The sequence below is a fragment of a genome, unplaced genomic scaffold, assembly GCF_019419815.1.
Source record: "Pyrus x bretschneideri cultivar Hongxiangsu unplaced genomic scaffold, Pyrus_bretschneideri_v1 Contig199, whole genome shotgun sequence".
Classification (NCBI taxonomy): domain Eukaryota; kingdom Viridiplantae; phylum Streptophyta; class Magnoliopsida; order Rosales; family Rosaceae; genus Pyrus; species Pyrus x bretschneideri.
The window spans coordinates 747,233-760,112 of NW_025999500.1; positions in this window are offsets into that span (position 1 = coordinate 747,233).

The following is a 12,880-nucleotide window of genomic DNA, read 5'->3' on the forward strand; positions in this document are numbered from 1 at the left end:
AATGTTTAAATTCAATAATCTTTGTTTTGCGAGTATGAGGAACTAATCCCCTTTTTGGCTAGGGGGAATTTCGAAACCATGGCTATATTTGCATGATGATTTGATTACTTTCAGTTGTGATTTCATGAATGGTGAATTCAATTTACTTATCTGTTTTAATTAAAACTTGTTTATGTATATGAATTGAGAGTGCACACTTAATTTGCATGCATAAATCTGACGCTAGGGTATAAGGAAACTTCACCTAATCGTTGGAAACTTGTATTCATGAGTAGTTAAGATTGTTGGTCACAATTATGTTAAGTAAATTCTTGGCATAAGTATCATGCGCTTTCATAGTTACGAATGCCTCGTCAACACCTATGATTTCCATAGAACCTAATGATCTTTGATTGTTTTTCTATTATGCGCTTTTATATAGAGAACTTTTAAGGAATAATTTGATTGCAATGCGCTAATTCCATTCAATTCAATGACCTAAGGGAAATCTGAGAGTTAATTTAAGCGTACCTAATTAACTTGGGGTGTTGAGGTTCATAATTCATTGAATAAGCAACTGGAGATTGTGTTGTATGCAAGTATGCCATGTGTGGAGAAAAACCTCCTAGCTATCTCATCATCCACTTAATTCCATCAAATTCGTCCAAAATCTGCCTAGTTTAATTTATTGTTTTGTTTGTTTGATTTTCGTCAAAAACCAAATCCCCAATTGTCTTAGAGTGTCTAATTGGTTCAAATATGTTTTAGATTGTGTTTTTAGGAGTTTTGAGTCAAGTTAGAACCAATTTTCGTCCAATTTGGTGTTTAGAGTCAAATCTGCCCAGTTTGTGTTTTTTAGGCAGTTTTGAGTGTTTTTAGCTTATTTTGAGTCTTTTAAGTTGAGTTAAGTGTTTTAAAGGTTAGTTTTATTTATTTGAGTCAGTTTAAAGTGTTAGCAATCCCTCCTAATCCCTGGTTTAAGAACGATCCTTACTTATTTATATGCTATGATGCGAAAATTACTTAACACACAAATTAAACCCTCTTGTTGACAATTGTAGTAGATATGTAAGTAGGGATTGTTCTTAAACCAGGGATTAGGAGGGATTGCTAAACACTCTAAACTGACTCAAAATCGTAAAAACAACGTTTAAACACTAAACTAGACTCAAAGAATGCAAAACTAAACTATAAAACACCAAAACAAACCAAAAGACTCAAAACAGCAAACAAACACTCAAAACTGCCTTAGAAACACTTTCTGGGCAGTTTTGAACACTATACTCAAATCTGGACGAAATTAAGTTATCACTTGACTCAAAACACTTAAAAACATCAACTAAATTGATTTCTAACTAATCTAACACTTTAAATTAATGAGGGAATTGGTTTTGACGAAAATTAAGTAAATTAAGACAAGGACAAAGAAAACAGATTCTTTAGACTAAATTAGGTGAATTGATGAATGATGGGCTAACTAGAGGGTTCTTCTCCACACATGACACACTTGCATTCGAATTGATTTCCAATTGCTTCTTTCAATAAATCATGAAACTCAATACCCCAAGTTAACCGTGAACAACACTTTTTTAACTTTCAAGTTTTCCTTAAGTTATTGAATTGGATGGGAATGCGCATACAACAACTCAAAACATTCTCTAAAAGTCCCTTACGTGAAAAGCACAATAAAGGTACAATCAAAGATCATTAAGTTTCATGAAAACTATAAGTATTGACGAGGCAATTGTTACTATGAAAAGCATGAAACTTTTGCCAAGAATTCACTTAACGCGATCGTCGAGAAACGACCTCCACTACTAGCAAATATAAGGTTATAACTATTAGGTGAAATTCCCTTATATTTTAGCTTCAAATCCCTGCATGAAAAACTAAGTGGCCACCTTAATCAACACACAAGAATGAGTTATCAATCAAACAGTTAAGCAAATTGAATTCACAACTTATGAAATAACAATTGGATGTAATCAATTCATCTTGCAAGCATAATCGTGGTATTGAATAGCCCCCTAGCCAAAAGGCTTAGTTCCTCATGTTCACAAAACAAAGGAAAACAGATTTATACATTGTAAATATAAGAAAGAGAACACCTAAATACTCCAACGATCCAATGTTGAATAGCTAGAATCTTCAAGCAATCTTTTTCCTCCCCTTTGCTACGGCACAAGAGGTTCTGGTGAGTTTAGGGGGTTATGGATGATGTAGAATGATGGATTTAGGTTTGGGATGGATGTAGGGGACAACAAGGGTTGGTTTTGGGCAGAAAATATGGAGAATGGTGAAGTATGGATGTATTAGAGGGATGGGATGATTTTTTGGCGTGAATGGTGAATGAATGAAACTTTTTGGCTGCTACAAGGATGTTTCTTTATAGGATTTCAGGAATTAAAACCCTAGGTTATTTATGTAAACAGAAATTAAGTCAAAAGCTTCTAGAAAATAGGAAATCAAATCAGAAATTTAAAGCAAAGTAATTAAAAGTTGTAGCAATGGCGTAAAACACAAAAGGAATGTGTTTTAATGCAAGGAAATAGGAAAGAATCATCTCCCTTGCACGGCAAGGAAGAGGAAAGGTCAATGGAGGTGCGGATGTGATATAGGAAAGGTTTAAATGTCCTAAAACTAAAGGAAACAAGGTTCCCTTGCACGGCAAGGGTTTGTAAGAAAAGGAATGCTTTTTATTTCTGAAATTTGGCAAGAATTTTGGAATAGAAAGGGGTATGTGAATTATGGCTAAGCTTGGTATGAAAAAGGAATGTGTTTAAATGGTTTAAAACAGGAAACAAGGCCCTTCCTTGCACGGCAAGGAAGGGAAACACAAAGGGGACACACGACAATGACTTTAGGTTTGCAAATGACATTGTTTTATGACCTAGAATAGGTAGGAGCCTTTGATATTGCTGAAATATGGAGTCCTTAAAGATTAGGAAAGATTAAACCAAAATAGGAAACCTTGGCTTAACTTTCCTACTTCAAGTAGGAAATCTTCTTTGACTAGGATTCCTCATTTGATTAGGAATCCTCTTGTGATTAGGAATCCTAACTCAATTTGGTCTTCAATTTCGTTAATTTCTTTTGCTCCAAACATAAGCTATCCATTCCAAGTCCAATTTTGCTCCAAAATGCACCATTTTGCTTCCTTAGCCATATGAACCTAAAAACACACAAAAGACTAAAATAACTAAGGAAACACAACGTAAATGCACGAGAACAAGCCAATTAAGTCGCATAAATATGCTCCTATCAAATTCCCCCACACTTAGCTTTTGCTAGTCCTCGAGCAAAACAAACAAACTAAACAAAACAAAACGAAATAAAACAAACAAAAGACACTCTAAACCTTCCAACGTTGCCTCAGGGATTTCCAATGCACATGACATGTTAAAATTCATTATCTCTACAGATTTTAGTCATCTTCACACTTAAGTACATTCTTAATCATAGTCACCACATACTAGTTCACAATTAAGCAATTAAAACCATGTTTTGAATGTAGTAACATGCCTTAGAGAATTTGCTCAATTCCTTACAAGATATGCACTCAATTTTCACTCAGATTTTCTAACTACACACCCTAATCTAGTTATATGTGAGAAGATTGATGTAAACATGAAAACGAACACTCACATATATGTATCACAAAGAAAGCAATTTCTGGAGTTAATAAGCATGTTTAGATACGATCTCATGAATGGAATGCTACTACTTAGACGCGAGAACTAGTGAAACCATATGCTCATTGATGCGAGAATTATACGCGCACACAAATTAAACCCTCTTTCTGACAATTGTAGTAAGTATGTAAGTAGGGATCGTTCTGGACCGGGGATTAGGAGGGATTGTTAATCACTTGGATTTGACTCAAAAACGTAAAAACACAATATAAAACACTATACTAGACTCAAAGAATGCAAAACTAAACTTTAAAACACTAAGACAAACCAAAAGATTCAAAACAAGTTCGAAAGACTCAAAACTGCCTAAAAACACTAACTAGGCAGTTTCTGACCTTAAACCTAATTTTGGACGAATTTAAAATTATGGCTTGATTCAAAACATTTTAAAACATAAACTAAACAGATTCTAAGCACTAAAGAACAAGAAAGTAAAGGGGGGTTTTGATTTGACGAAAATTGAAATAACGAAACAAGTTAATAAACTAGACAGAATGTAAATATGAATTTGATGAAAATGAATGAATGAATGCTAGCTAAGGGGTTCATCTCCACACATGTTATACTTGCATATAAAAAGATTTCCAATTGCTTTTCAATAAACCATGAATTCTCAATGCTCCAAGTTAATTAGATCCGCTTAAATTAACTTTCAGATTTCCCTAGATTCATTGGATTGAATGGAATACGCATTACAACCAAATTATTCCTAATCAAAGTCCTTAACTATGGAATACGCATGATAGAGACATTCAACAAAGATCATTAAGTTCAACGGAAATCATAAACATCGACTAGGCATTCATAACTATGGAATACACATGAAACTTATGCCAAGAATTCGTTTAACGCGATTGTTTATAAGCAACCTCCACTACTTGTGAATATAAGTTCGTAACTATTAGGTGAAACTCACTTATATTCTAGCGTCATATTCATGCATGAAAATTAAGCGTGCACTCTCAATAAACATACATAAATAAGTTATCAATCAAACGGTTAAACAAATTGAATCCACAACTTATGAAACGCAATTAGAAGTAATCAAATCAAAATGCAAGCATAAACATATATTTCGAATCCCCCCCTAGCCAAGGGGGGTTTAGTTCCTCATACTTACAAAACAAAGAGAATTGAAATTAAACATTGAATTCAAAGGAAAAGAAACACCTAAACATTCCAACAACTCAAACTTGAATTGTATGAACGTTTAGGCCCGCTTCTCTTCCTCTTTGTTGTAGCACAAGGTCTAAGGATAGTTTGATGGTGTGAATGGTTTGGGGAGTGGTGAAAATGGAAGGGGGCGGCCACGGCAATGGTAAGTTTTTGGTGTGTGAATGAAGATGGTGGTCACGGCCTTAAGGGATGGATTTGGTGTGTGAATGGAGATGGTGTTTGGATTAGTAGGGAATTGATGGAATGGTGCCTTAAGGCACGGCACCAAGGGATGGTTTTCTGAAATGGAAGAGTGTATGTTTTGTGGCTGCAATGGATGCTTATTTATAGGTGAAAAAGAGGGAATGTGACAGCTAGGTTATGATGATGAATGCATGTGCAAAGTTGGTTGAATGATTATGAGTGCATGTGGCTGAAATAACATGTGGAATGGCTGGAAAATGCAAGGAGTAATGCACGGCAAGGATGGGTTGAGTGATTGAGTGTGCATGTGGCTGATTTATGAAGGGAATGCATGTGGATTAAAGTGGAATGACAGCTAGGTCATGATGATGAATGCATGTGCAAAGTTGAATGGGATGCATGGCAATGATGGTGATTTTCTGGAATGATGGCAGGTTGTGTATGTGAGTGATTAGGGTGAATGTGCATGTGCTTTGAAATGGATTAAAGAGTGGGAGTGCATGTGGCTTGTTTGTGGTGAGTGAATGTGCACGGCAAGGATGAAAGAATGATTATGGGTGCATGTGTAGAATGATTTCTTGGTGAGGGGATGCACGGCATGGGTAGGAATGGGTCTTTTGTTGATGATTGTGTTGGTAATGAATGTGGAGTGGCTGGAATGATGAAGGAATAAAGGGTGCATGTGGGTGAATGTGTTAAAGAGGGAAGTGCATGTGGCTGCTGGAATGAAAGGGAATGCACGACAAGAAGTGTGGAGAATTGAATGTGCATGTAGGGTTGATATGTGTGTGAAAGTGGCTGAATGAATATGTAAATGAAAAATGAAAATGATTAATGCTCTAGTGGTAGGACAAAGGTGCGGCTAGGATATAGGAAAGGTTTAAATGTCCTAAAACTAAAGGGAACAAGGTTCCAACACTTTGGTCTTCAATTAGGTCTTCAATTTCTTCCAACACTTTGGCTCCAAGCATAAGCTATCCATCCTTAGCCCAAAAGTGCTCCAAAAGTCACCAAAATGCACTTTCTTGCTCCTTTAGCCCTTACAAACACACGAAAATAGCTTAAAGTACTAAAATTACTAAGTACTAGCAACATAAATGCAAGAAAACAAGCAAACTAAGGCGCATAAATATGCTCCTATCACTCATACCAAATTCAAACTCCACAAATTGAAACACATAACACTCAAGATTGAAGTCAAGGGTTGTAATGGGCCTTGGGGTATTGGTTAACAATGGAAGGATAGGGATAACAAACATTCTTGAAGCAATAGCAAGCAAAGTAATGAATTTGAGACTTAGAATTCACTTTAAAACAAAGAAATCAACTTTTAACACAAAGGGAAGATCTAAGCAACACTCAGGGCCATATTCAACATTTTGGACCCTTTCTTCAACTACCATAAACATGTGAACTTATTTTCATTTATTTCATACTCTTTTTTCTTTATTTTCACAACTTTTTCTTTTCTTTTTCTTTTTCCACGAATTTTTTTTTTTTTTTTTTTTTTTTTCTTTTCCACCCATGCCTATGGCACACTAACTCACATGAGAAATACTTCCCCCACACTTGTTTTCTGCCATACATTAATCAAAAGGAGTTCAATTCAAATCATGCTTTGCTATGCTTCAAGAATAAGGGTAACTTAAACATATAATGAAGTAGGATACACGGCAATTTGGCTTTGGTGGTGGTCACTACACAACTTCTTCTTGAATATGTGTTATGCAAATCAATAACATGCTTCGAATGAAATGGGCATGAGTTCTAGCATTTGGAACTATATGATGAAACACCTTCTAAGTAGTAACCAAACAAAGAATAATGAGATCATGCAACGACTTTAGAAAACAATAATGCACAGATTTTAACTCTCCAAATAACGTTTAGGCTCAAGTCTCACAAGGTTGTAGCGTTTGTTTGAGTTCCTTCCTTCAAGCATGTTACAAAAACTAATTTTTCTTTTATGATTGCATGTGAAGTCATACATTATAACCATAACCAAGCATATACCAAGAGTAAATCAAACTTTTCTCCATGTTTATAACTCTTTTTAACAGTCATGCAATTAAAAACCAAATCCTCATCATTGTGTTGGAAGGTACCCTAAGACACAAACACACAAAAATGACTCAAAACACTCTTTTTAGGCTTTTCAAAACATGTTTTTCAAATTTTTATGTGATTTTCGGAGTTATAAAACAAAACACACTAAAACACTCCAAAACAGCTTAAAAACACTTTAAAACCGCAAGGAACAACACTTGAAGTTATGGGTGATAAAATCCCACGAATTTGCATCAAATATACGTAGTTACCCCTCCACACTTAAATCAAACATTGTCCTCAATGTTTCAAGCCTAAAATCACACCAAACAAAAGTAAACACACAAACAGCAACTAAACACACTAAGCATGGCAGAATGTCAATAACAAAGAGAAGAGGTTAGGGATGCAAATCTGGTTATGGAGTGTAAATGCCATCCTCTCCTTGGTGATTGCATGGGTTGCCTCCCACGAAGCGCTTGCTTTAACGTCGTGTAGCCGGACGAGGGTGTGCTCATTCCCCATTGGAGCCCACGGCATGCAATGGGATTTCCTCCACAACATGCCCTTCAACACTTTCATAATATGGCTCTTCAGGGGGTAGTGATCCTCCCTGATGGTGGTGTTTTGGTTTCGAAAGTCCATGTAAATGCTCCCACCACCTTTAAATCGGTTGGGCACCTGCACCAAAGAAGGTAACAACCTATTAATTGAAATGGGAATTGAAATTGGGATTGAAGACTTACAAACATATTGTGGTGAAGGCTCAAAATCGGCAGCCCTATCAACAATGTCACCATGGCTACTTTCGGCCATATTGGGTGGTTGTAGGGTAATCACTCCAAGTTCTTCTCCAATGGTGGTTCTTGATACATTTTTCGTGATAAGTGTGGATCCTTTCGGCCCTATGTCCTTATGCCCATCTATGACAAAACAAGAATGACTATCGTTAGGATTCTTAACAGAGTCATAAACATTGAATTTAATTATATCACCACCAAACTCCATTGTTAGTGCTCCCTTGGCCACATCAATCTTTGTTTGGGCTGTTTTCATGAACGGACGGCCTAGCAAGATTGGCAATGATGGAGCATGGCTCGAATCCTCCATTTCTAAGACATAAAAATCTGCAGGAAAGATGAGATGATTGACCTGCACTAAAACATCCTCAAGGACTCCCTTGGGATAAACATTAGAACGATCGGCCAATTGAATTATAACGCCATCTTGTTTTAACTCACCAAGGTTCATAGATGCATAAATGGAATATGGCATGACATTAATAGAAGCACCTAAATCTAACATGCATTGTTCAAATCTAGTGTTTCCAATTATGCATGGGATAGTAAAGCTCCTTGGATCCTTACATTTTGGAGGTAACTTTCGTTGCAAAACCGCGGATACATTTTCACTTACTTTCACAACTTCTTTGTTTGAAATTCTTTTCCTAGTTGTGCATAACTGATACGAGCATTATACGCATACAAATTAAACCCTATTTGTGACAATTGTAGTAATGATGTAAGTAGGGATCGTTCTAACCGGGGATTAACTAGGGATGCTAAACACTTGACTTAAATAAATAAAACTAACTTTTAAAACACTAAGACAAACTTAAAAGACTCAAAACAAGTTCAAAAGACTCCAAATACTTTAAAAGCATAAAATAAGACAAATCAAATGATTAAGACTTAACAAAATAAGGGGGGGGGAAGTTTGATTTGACGAAAATTGAAATAACAAAACAAGTTAATAAACTAAGCAAATTGTAAAACGAATAAACATAAATATGAATGTGATGAAAATATGGATGATGGAATAGCCAAGGGGTTCTTCTCCACACATGTTACACTTGCAATACAAGATTGATTTTCGGTTGGTCTTTCAATAAATTATGAAACTCAATGCTCCAAGTTAATTAGGTTCGCTTAAATTAACTCTCAGATTTCCCTAGATTCATTGGATTGAATGGAATACGCATTACAACCAAATTATTCTTAATCAAAGTCCCTAACTATGGAATACGCATGATAGAGACATTCAACAAAGATCATTAAGTCCAACGGAAATCATAAACATTGACGAGGCATTCGTTACTATGGAATACGCATGAAACTTATGCCAAGAATTCGTTTAACGCGATTGTTTATAAGCGTCATATTCATGCATGAAAATTAAGCTTGCAATCTCAATGAACATACATAAATACGTTATCAATCAAACAGTTAAACGAATTGAATCCACAACTTATGAAATTCCAACCAAAAGTAATCAATTCATATTGCAAATATAAACATAATTTTGAATCACCCCCTAGCTAAAGGGGGTTTAGTTCCTCATAAGTTTGAAATCAAAGAAACCCCTAAACATTCCAACAACTCAAACGTGAATTGTATGAACGTTTAGGCACTCTTCTCTTCCACTCTTATACGTACAAAACAAAGAGAATTAAATTTAAACTTTGAAATCAAAGAAACACCTAAACATTCCAACAACTCAAACTTGAATTGTATGAACGTTTAGGCACTCTTTTCTTCCTCGTTGTTGTAGCACAAGGTCTAAGGTGAGGTTTGGGGGATTATGGAAATGGATGAGGAGTGGTTTGGAAAATGGATGAGGAAAGATAGAAAATGGAAAGAAACTCACGGCTAGGGAAGGAATGGAAGTGTTTGTGGTGTGTTGTGTATGAAAATGAGATGATGACTTGAATGAATGAATGCAAGGGTATTTATAGGAGTAGTGGAGGGAACATATGGCTATGCCATTTGTAGGTGAAGTAGGTGGATGTTGTAGGTGAAGTAGGTGGATGTTGTAGGTGAGTAGGTGGATGTTGTAGGTGAAGTAGGTGGATGTTGTAGGTGAAGTAGGTGGATGTTGTAGGTGATTATGAGTGATAAGTGATAAGTGTATGATATGTTAAGTGATAAGTGAATGACTATGATAAGTGATAAATGAATGTATGATATGATAAGTGGTGAATGATATGTGGTGAATGATAAGTGGTAGTGTTTAAGTATTTAAAATAGGGAACAAAGCCCTTCCTTGCATGGCAAGGAAGGGAGACACAAGGAAACACACGAAGGAAGGGAGACACAAGGAAACACACGACAATGTCCTAATGTTGCTAGGAATGTTGTTTTTGTGTTCTAAAATGCGTAGGAGTTTTCAATGATGCTCAAACATGAGGTCTTTTTAGGATTTAACTTTCCTACTTCAAGTCTTCAATTTCGTCCAAACTTTGGCTCCATGGATAAGCTATCCAATCCATGCCCAAAAATGCTCCAAATAGCCTCAAAATGCACTTTCTTGCTCCCTAAGCCCTTAGAACCTGAAAACACACAAAAGAAGCATAAAGAACTAAAATAACTAAAGAATCATAACGTAAATGTACGAGAACAAGCCATTTAAGTCGCATGAATATGCTCCTATCAAATACCCCCACACTTATCTTTTGCTAGTCCTCGAGCAAAACAAAACAACAAAAGAACACGAAACTAGACAAAACGAACAAAACACAACCTACACCTTCCAACAATCGTCTAATGGATTTCCAATGCACATGACAAGTTAAAAATCATTAGTCCCATAGATTTTTGTCATCTTCACACTTAAGTACATTCTTACTCATAGTCACCACATATTATTTCACAAATAAGCATTTAAAACCATGTTTTGAATGTAGTAACATGCCTTAGAGAATTTGCTCAAATCCTTACAAGATATGCACTCGTTTTTCACACAGATTTTCTGACTACACACCCTAAACTAGTTATATGTGAGAAGATTGATGTAAACATAAAAACGAACACTCACATATATGTATTTCAAAGGAAGCAATTTCTGGAGTTAATAAGCATGTTTAGATATGATCTCATGAATGGAATGCTACTACTTAGATGCGAGAACCAGTGACACCATATGCTCATACCAAGTTCAAACTCCACAATTGAAATACATAACACTTAAGATTGAAGTCACGGGTTATAATGGGGCTTGGGGTGTTTGGATAACAAAGAAGGAGTACGGAAAACAAAGGTTCTTTAAGCAATAGTGAGCAAAGTAATGAATTAGACATTTAGAATTCCCTTTAGAACGCAAAAATCAACTTTGAACACCCAAGGGGGAATCACACAAAACTTAGGGCCATATTCAACTTTTTTGGATCCTTTCTTCAACCATCAACGCTTGTGAGTTCATCCTTACTTATTTTCACTCCTTTTTTTTTTTTTTTTTTTTTTTTTTTTTTTTTTGAATCTCAAAACATATATATAAACTTAAGAACAAACTTTCACTCCCCCACACTCATTTTCTTGCATAATGTAACTCAAAAGGAATTCATTTTCCGTCATGCTTACTATGCTTCAAGAACAAGGGTACAGATGGTCCTAATCTAGGCTAGGTAAGGGGTGATGTGGTTAGCAAAGAAAATAGGCTAAACGAGGCTCAACGGGGTTAAGACTTACAATATATACGAAATATAGGAAGTAAGGCTATTTGGCTATGATGGCAACTACACAACTTCATCTTGATATATGTTATGCAAATCAATAACATGCTTTGAATGAAATGGGCATGAGTTCTAGCATTTAGTTCTATCATGATACAATTGCATTCTAAGTAGCAACCAAGCAAGGAATAATGAGATCATGCAACAACTTTAGAAAATAAAGAATCACAGAAAATAACTCTCCAAAGAAAGTAATGGCTCGAGTCTCACAGGGATGTAGCGTTTGTTTGAGTTTCTTCCTTCAAGCATGTTACAAAAACGAATTTTTCTTTTATGATTGCATGTGAAGTCATACATTATAACCATAACCAAGCATATACCAAGAGTAAATCAAACTTTTCTCTATGTTTATAACTCTTTCTAACCGTCATGCAATTATAAACCAAATCCTTATCATTGTGTTGGAAGGTACCCTAAGACACAAACACACAAAAACGACTTTTAAAACAACTCTTTTTGGGTTTTTCAAAACAATTTTTCAAATTTTTATGGGATTTTCGAATTATAAAACAAAACACACTAAAACACTCTAAAACAACTTAAAAACACCTTAAAACAGCAAGGAACAACATTAGAAGTTATGGTGGATAAAACCCTACGAATTTGCATCAAAACACTTTAGTTACCCCCCCACACTTAAATCAAACATTGTCCTCAATGTTTTAAGCATAGATTCACACAAAACATAAGTAAACTCACAAAAAAAAAAAAACACTTAAACATACTAAACATGGCAGAATGTAAATAACAAAGAGAAGAGTTTAGAGACGCAAATCTGGTTGTGGAATGTAAATTCCATCTTCTCCTTGTTGATTTCATTGAGGCTTGATGTTGTTGATTCCACAGGGGTTCCTCCCATCGTTGATTTTCCTTTGTGCTACTCTTGAACTGGGCAGCAGGATTCTTTTGGTCTCCCCCGGAGGTCTGAGCTTTCCCCTTTTATCTGTTTCTTTGTTCAATCTTTGCAGGAGTGGTCCCTTCTCTGGAAGTGTATCAACCGTTGAAGATGACTACTCGAGAGCAACGCTAGGTAAGCAATCAGGAATAGATTCCAGGCAGTTGGCTCCAGATCGGAAGACTGGTTCCAAGTGCCGGCTGATTGCTTCTTTTACCTTGCCATGCGAGTAAGAACAAGGACAAAGAAAAAGACAGGGAAAGAGCATGATATGAGATACTTTTGCTTTTGACCTTGATGATATGAGATACCTTTGCTTTTGAAGAAGCGGTGAATGAATCAGCACATGTATTTGTTGTGCTGTTTCCTCCTGGGTCATATGTACTCCAGACATCTGGTATC